The sequence below is a fragment of the Amborella trichopoda genome, chromosome 7, assembly GCF_054954075.1.
Source record: "Amborella trichopoda isolate Santa Cruz 75 chromosome 7, AtrichopodaSantaCruz75HAP2 v2.0, whole genome shotgun sequence".
In the NCBI taxonomy this organism is placed as follows: domain Eukaryota; kingdom Viridiplantae; phylum Streptophyta; class Magnoliopsida; order Amborellales; family Amborellaceae; genus Amborella; species Amborella trichopoda.
The window spans coordinates 29,470,305-29,477,383 of NC_142342.1; the positions used below are offsets into that span (position 1 = coordinate 29,470,305).

The following is a 7,079-nucleotide window of genomic DNA, read 5'->3' on the forward strand; positions in this document are numbered from 1 at the left end:
ATTTGGTCATTTTATTTTCTAAAATATATTTTCTATTTTTACAAGTGCATGAAGTAAGAAAAATAGCCCATAATTTTAGCTCAATCCAATGTATAGAAAACAAAAAAAGTATATTGAAATAGATGGACATGCACTCAATTGTTTGCGAGTGTATTTGATCATTATATTTATCTAATACAACACTGGTTAGGTATGACGATTTGGTTCAAATATTCTAAAAGAGCAAGGAAAAGGCCCAAAAAGACATGAATGGAAGAATTGAAAGAGATATGGTGATTTTTTGTTTGATTAAGGGTGTGGCTCTTGATAGAGCAGAATGATAGAATGAGATTCGTGTAACCGACCTCAAATAGTTTAGTTAAAGCTCAGATGATCATGATGGTGATTATGATGATATATTTTCAAATTATTTTTCTCTATTTTTTATAGGTGCGTGAGGGTGAGAAGTGTGGACATCCAAAATTTTATTTCAGGATGATTTATATAAAAATAAATTTAAATTGAAATACCTTGATACACTTTGAAAATCAGACACGATTTTCCTTTTTGTGCTATGACTTTGGAATCTTATTCATTTAATAAACATTATTATCTTATTGACAAAAAATTTAATGAACGATTAAAATTCGCTAATTTTTCGATCTCATGGTTTATAAAAGGGAAAATTTCGTATAAAACGCTAATTCTTCATATTCTTTCATAGTAGAACCTCCTTCCGTTTTCTTTCAAGTGGCATAAAGAAACCCCTAAAGATTTCACCGTATCCTCTCGTCTCTTATCTTCCTCTTTTATTGACTTTTGATCATAAAAATTAGTCCCAACAAATCTTTTTATGTCATTTCAACTCAAAAACGTTTTTAATGGGTGGAAAGGGGAAAAGAGGGTTAAAAAGGTTTTTGGGTTGAAATAGTATAAAAAGATTTGTTGGGGCTAATTTCCATGGTCAAAAGCCAATAAAAAAAGAAGATAAAAGATGAGGGGGTACGGTGAAATCCATGAGGGTTTCTTTATATCGCTTGAAAGAAAAACGGAAGGAAGGTCTATCATGAAATAATATGAAAAATTAAGGTTCTATATGAAATTTTTTATTTACAAAATTCTAGCTTTTTTTGGGGTAAGTTAAAATTCTATCTTAATCATCGTTCTACAATACGTATGGCTCTAGAACACAATATCTTTTATTACTTCGTACTCAAAATTTTGCCTTCCAAATTTCGGGTATGGAATTTCCAATTTTCATTTTAGCTTTTAGTTGCCAAATCTCGGTAGACAGAACGTTCATCATGCTATAGGCTGAGGAAATTTGTATCGAGAGGGTCTTTCTGGTTGAGCATGACAATATGTTATGTTAACTATTTATCAAAAGGGATTGTATATTATGAAATGTTTATTTCGTTAAAAGGAGTCGTTTAAAAAATGGATCGGTGACATGGATTGAGCATCTTAAAAATTGATTCGGATCGGTGAATAGGCGATCCGAATCGAAATGTTGTTTTTTAGGAATCCAATAAGAAATGAGGATACTACATTATTAACTTTCATTGTTTTCATCAATTTATGAATATTGAGATGTTCTTTCCCTGTATGAACTTATGTTGACCATTAAATTTACAGCACAAAAAAGAAATCATAGAATTATCATGGATTAAATATATAATTATATATGGATTACAATAAAGGGTTGACTAAATCGATGAAAAATTGGGCACTAAAATCTCGAATTGGCGGAAAACCCTAATCCGCTAAAAAAAACCCAAATTATTACAACCTAACTAACTATAATATTATATACCAACAATATTTTATAATTATTTTATTATATAAATAATAACAAATCCAAAATATTTTATAATATCATCTAATTTAAAATGTATTATTGACAACTGTAAGAAAAATAGTACACTACATGATTTATAATACAAAAATTAATAAATAAAATGAAAGATTTGGTTATCAATGTAGAAATTATTAGAATGTGTACCAATTTTCTTTAATTTTTTAGGTTTTTAGAATAAATTAGTGGAAGAGATTGTTAGTAGAAAGAGAGATTTCAAATGGCCTCATTGTATGAATCATATCTTTAAATTAATATTATTAAATTTATGTTAAAGACCATCATGTTATAAAAATAAAAAATATAATTAGACCATTTATTCCTAGATTGTATTAAGAAATACCTTTTATTTTTTTGACAAGAAATACTTATTGTGTTATCTTTTATTTATTTTTACAAGAAAAATATGATACTTGTTGATTATCTTCCTTTTTTTTTTTTAACAAAAGAAGAAGATGTTGCACTACCTTTTTTTTTGCTTGTTGTATTACTTTTTATTTTTTTTACAAGAAAAATAAAAAAATGATGCTGCCAAAGGACATTTTATTTTTTTATGTCTTTTGTTTTATTTTTTTGCAAGAAATACTTGTTATATTACCTTGTATTTTTTTTACAAGAAAAATAAAAAAATGTTGTATTATCTCTTTTATCTTTATCTTGAAAAACCTTCTATTTTTTATTTTTTTTATTTTTTTACAACAGTATTTTTTGACTTTGTTTATTTTTTTGACAACAAATTATATTTTTTTACAAGAAAAATAAAAAAATATTGTATTATTCTTTTTATCTTTATGTTGAAAAGCTTTTTATTTTATTTTTTTTCTATTTTTTTTCAACAGTATTTTCTGCCTTTGTTTATTTTTTGACAACAAATTTTTTTTTGTTGTGCGCTAAGGGGTTCGAACTAAATTTTTTTTTGTTGTGCGCTAAGGCTAAGGTGTTCGAACTCAAAAAACTTTTTGTTGTGCACTAAGGGGTTCGAACTCAAAAAACTTTTTGTTGTGCACTAAGGGGTTCGAACTCAAAAAAATTTTGGTTGTGCGCTAAGGCGTTCGAACTCAAAAAACTTTTTGTTGTGCACTAAGGGGTTCGAACTCAAAAAAATTTTGGTTGTGCGCTAAGGTGTTCGAACCCTAGATGTCGACCGCAAAATCCAAGTTTTCAACCAACACGACCGCGTCACCTCATGTGATTTTATTTTATTCTATAATAATATATATCCAAACATCTTGCTTTAATGATTTTTTGTGGGAATTATCCCACATCGAAGGATGAGTGTTGCTTGGTTCTCTATAAAGTCTTGTGTAATAGGTGCTCAATTGTGCGTGTAGAAAAGCGAAGGGGAAAACATGTGATGTGAGTTACCAGGTGTTGCTCCCATGACATGGCCACTTGTGGCCACGTGTCGTTCTCATGAGGCGGGCACGTGTAAAAAAAATATTTTTCGGTGAGACTTGCGATTCACTATTGGGAATCGCCCGGTTCTCTCTGGACATGGCCGATTCCCAGTTTTTTCGTAGAACTGGCTTGGTACCAGACGATTCCTGAGTCGAACCGGGCGAATCTGGCTCGACTCGGTGAGTCTTCAAACACTAGTTAAAAGAGGTCACAATCGCTACTAGCCATTAGATGTCAAATTGGATGACTTGGGGTGTATACAAAGTTCGAATTTTTCGGTGTTTCGATATTCCGAATCTAATGGAGGTGGTATGGTATTGTTTTGAGACGCAGAAAATAGGGTTGTAATTATGAGGTACTTTTTTAATAGAGAGGAACTAGATTTGAAAAACCAATTTTCGTTCTGATCATATCAAAACTTATCAGAATAAGACGAAACTTTACATGTCCTTAGAGTATTCCAAACTACCCTCTGGTGCAATTTAAGCCATTTTGATACTTCTTTAGAGGTCATTTAGTTTTAGGCTTATTGCTACAGTGTTCTCGTAGTCTGGCGGTATTTTGTGTACCGATGGAACCAAGTTATTATTGGCTCTCTTCTTATTTGCCTCGAGGATACAAATACGTCAAAAAATGACGTATAACACTATGGTCTTTCTTTCTTGCATATGGGGGCTCATAATACTTGTATGAATGGGTAACAACACATATATATAAACAAATATACATGATTATTTATGAATAACTATCAGGTGTAATAATATATTAACTAATAAGCATTGTAATTATACCCTTTTAGGTTCAAGGAGATCTAATTCATGCCGATAGTATACGACATTAGTAACTGAGTTATCCCATTTGCGGCCCTTGGGATATCAGCTTCAACCCATCGACTACTTCCCTTAGACTGCAATGTTTTGAAATGCTCAAATACCCATGACTAGACAACATATACAATAATTACATATACACATATATAGCTGAAAAAAATGCATGAAACAGTATAATCGTCTCTGGGCGCCATCTCTCTTTCACTGCCTCCATAAGAGGGTGGTCAATCTGTCACGGTGCCCCCTCCATGGTAGCATACGGAACAAGAGGCTATAGCCGCGTTCTTCAAACAAAATCATTCTGCTCATGTGTAAGGGGCCAATGACTAATGATACTAAAACCCTCATCAATAGAAATCTTCTTCCTTTCCAAGCCCGCAACAGCTAATGCGCAAACATCATCATTTTTCATGTACAACAACTCCTCTTTATGTTCCATACACTCTGAAATGCATGTTATGATGTGCTGGTAACATGCATGCTAAAGTAAATGACATACACATAACCAATTTCACCTTAACCCAAAATCATCTCAATAAATAAAAAGAAACAAAAAATTCAAAGTATAGTCACATACAAATAACCAGTCATGAAACTCAATTATTCATTAGGGAAATTATAAAATGAGACTAGTTGTCTTTAATACAAGATGATCACATTAATTTTGACCATTAGATGTAAAATTGCGTTGGTACAATCTTTCATTGACCAAGCTCAAACTTCAAAAGAATTTTTTTTGAACTTTGTGCCACATCCAAGCTATCAAATTTCACATCAAATTGTTGTAACGAATTGTGACCTTGAATGGACGGTAAATGGTCTCATTGTATACAATCCCTATTCAATATATGTTTATTTCCAATATTATGTTATTTTGGGGATCATAGAAGGGTGCAATGATGAAGGCGGAGAAAATTATAAAACACGACTCACAGTGAAGGGATATGACTTAAAAGAATGCACATATTTCAATAAGAACTAACTAGTAAAAAAGAATACTTCTATTCGGTTTGTTATTATTACAATTGCTTTATATGACTTTCATTTAGAACAATGTCATTCAACTCCAAAAAATGGAAAGTTTTAGAGATAAAAAGAATGAGACGTTGTGAATATCATAGAAACAAAACTTTATTAAGAAGGTCGATATTAACTAGTACCCGCTCACCACTTAAATAAATATAAGCACATATACGATACAAAGAGATGGAGATTGCATCTTCACACGCTCATAACAAACATGGGGCTTTCAAACAACAAATTTAACATAAAAACGACATGATAAAGGAACAGCCACATGATGTATACATGAGTTTCTTTACTTGTTTTTTTTTTTTTTTGTGCAAATTCGATATAACATTATCAGTTATTAGAATTTGAGCTAGATATCACACTGACAAATCACAGTTCAGTTTTTAGAAAATTTGAAAAAGGGGAAGTATTTTTTTTTTTTTGTGATGAAAATGTTAGCTTCTATTGAAAGAGAAAAACCTATAAATAGACAAAAAGAATCAGAAAAGACGGCGACCAACAAGTTGTGGTGCTCAGAGATAAATGAACAACCTCAAAAAAAAAAAAAAAGCTAAAAAAGAAAAGGAAGAGTATACTATAATCATCACACGTAGAAATCTAAATAAACAAGCTCAAAAAAAAAGGAAAAAAAAAAGAAAAAAGAAAAAAAAAGAAAAAGAACATGGTAAATTAACAAAAAAAATAATTTCAAACTCAAGATAGATATACAAAGATACATGGTAAATTACCAAAAATAAATTAAAAAATTGTGCGTTAAAAAAACCTTAATCACCCAAATCTCATTTTCAATACATGTTTTGGGGTTATTTTATCTCCAAAACCTTAATCACCCAAATCTCATTTTCAATCACAATCAAATAAACATTCCTAAGTGAACCAAAAACTCTAATCATAAATTTCACATGTTTTGGGGCTATTTTATCCCCAAAACCCTAATCCCCCAAAACTAATTTTCTCCAAAAAAATAAAAAATTTCGAAGATATACCTGATTCGATTGTGGTTTGAGAAGATTAGGCTTCGGCTTGAGCAAATATTAAGCAAGAAAAGTGCAAGCTTGGGCTTTGGCTTAGGCTTGGTAAAGAGAGAGCGAGAGAGAAGAATAGCAAAGCTGCCCGGTAGAGTAGGGCAGAAAAATGGGGCTTTTTTCGCTTAAAAGGAGCCAAATACCTGTCCAGTAATTTGAACACCTTATAGGTTTTTAATGTTGTAAAATAAATATCTCCTGTTCGATATTTCGAATACTAGACAACAAACTTAAAAACTTAAAGAGTTGTCCGATAGTTTGAACATCGGACAGGTGTTCAGATTACCGGACAGGCGCTCAATTTACTAGACAGAGGGGCACTTGAGGGAAAAATAAATGTACAGGGTCAGTATGCCGCATGTAATTTGGCACAAACGTGATCCCATTTTGTAATTGACCCCCTTAATATGGTTTGTACGTAAATTTCTTTTAGAATTCCCATATCATCTTTAGTCAAACTAATAATCAAGTTATAAAAAAAGAAATGAAAAAGAACGTACGATTTGTAGTTCAAAGAATGCTTCAAATCAATTCCCCTCAAAGATAGACTCTAAAAGAGACCGGATCTTAGGGTTTGGGAGTCCTTTTTTAAAGGAAATTTATCAAAACATACCTAACTTTCAATAATACTATTTATTGTCTTTTAACTATTCCAATACATGGTCATGTATTATTTGATGAGTATTTTAGAATTAAATCAAAATAGGAAATTATTGCTCTTTCATTTGCATTTTGATAAAATTTCTTATTTGGAATTGTTCAAACAAAAAAAAAGGGGATAAATTATCATATAAAAAGTTAATTTTTTGTGATCTACACAGCCAACAATTGTTTTCCCTCATGGAAAATATTTATATAAGGTTGCATCTACATCGCCCATTTTATACATGACATTATAGATTGGATAATATCTAAAGAAGCATGTCATGTATGACGTTGTTTTATAAGATGTGTCAAATT

At 31.0% G+C, this 7,079-nt stretch overlaps 1 long non-coding RNA gene across 1 annotated transcript; it reads right to left on the reverse strand.

Moving 5' to 3' along the window:
• Positions 1–3,966: 3,966 nt before the first annotated feature.
• On the reverse strand, positions 3,967–6,269 carry LOC110007136 (uncharacterized). The gene is made up of 2 exons (XR_002280689.2): positions 6,081–6,269; positions 3,967–4,528 (listed from the first exon to the last, which is right to left on the reverse strand). It is a non-coding gene; the product is annotated as an uncharacterized LOC110007136 (long non-coding RNA).
• Between the last annotated feature and the right edge of the window lie 810 nt (positions 6,270–7,079).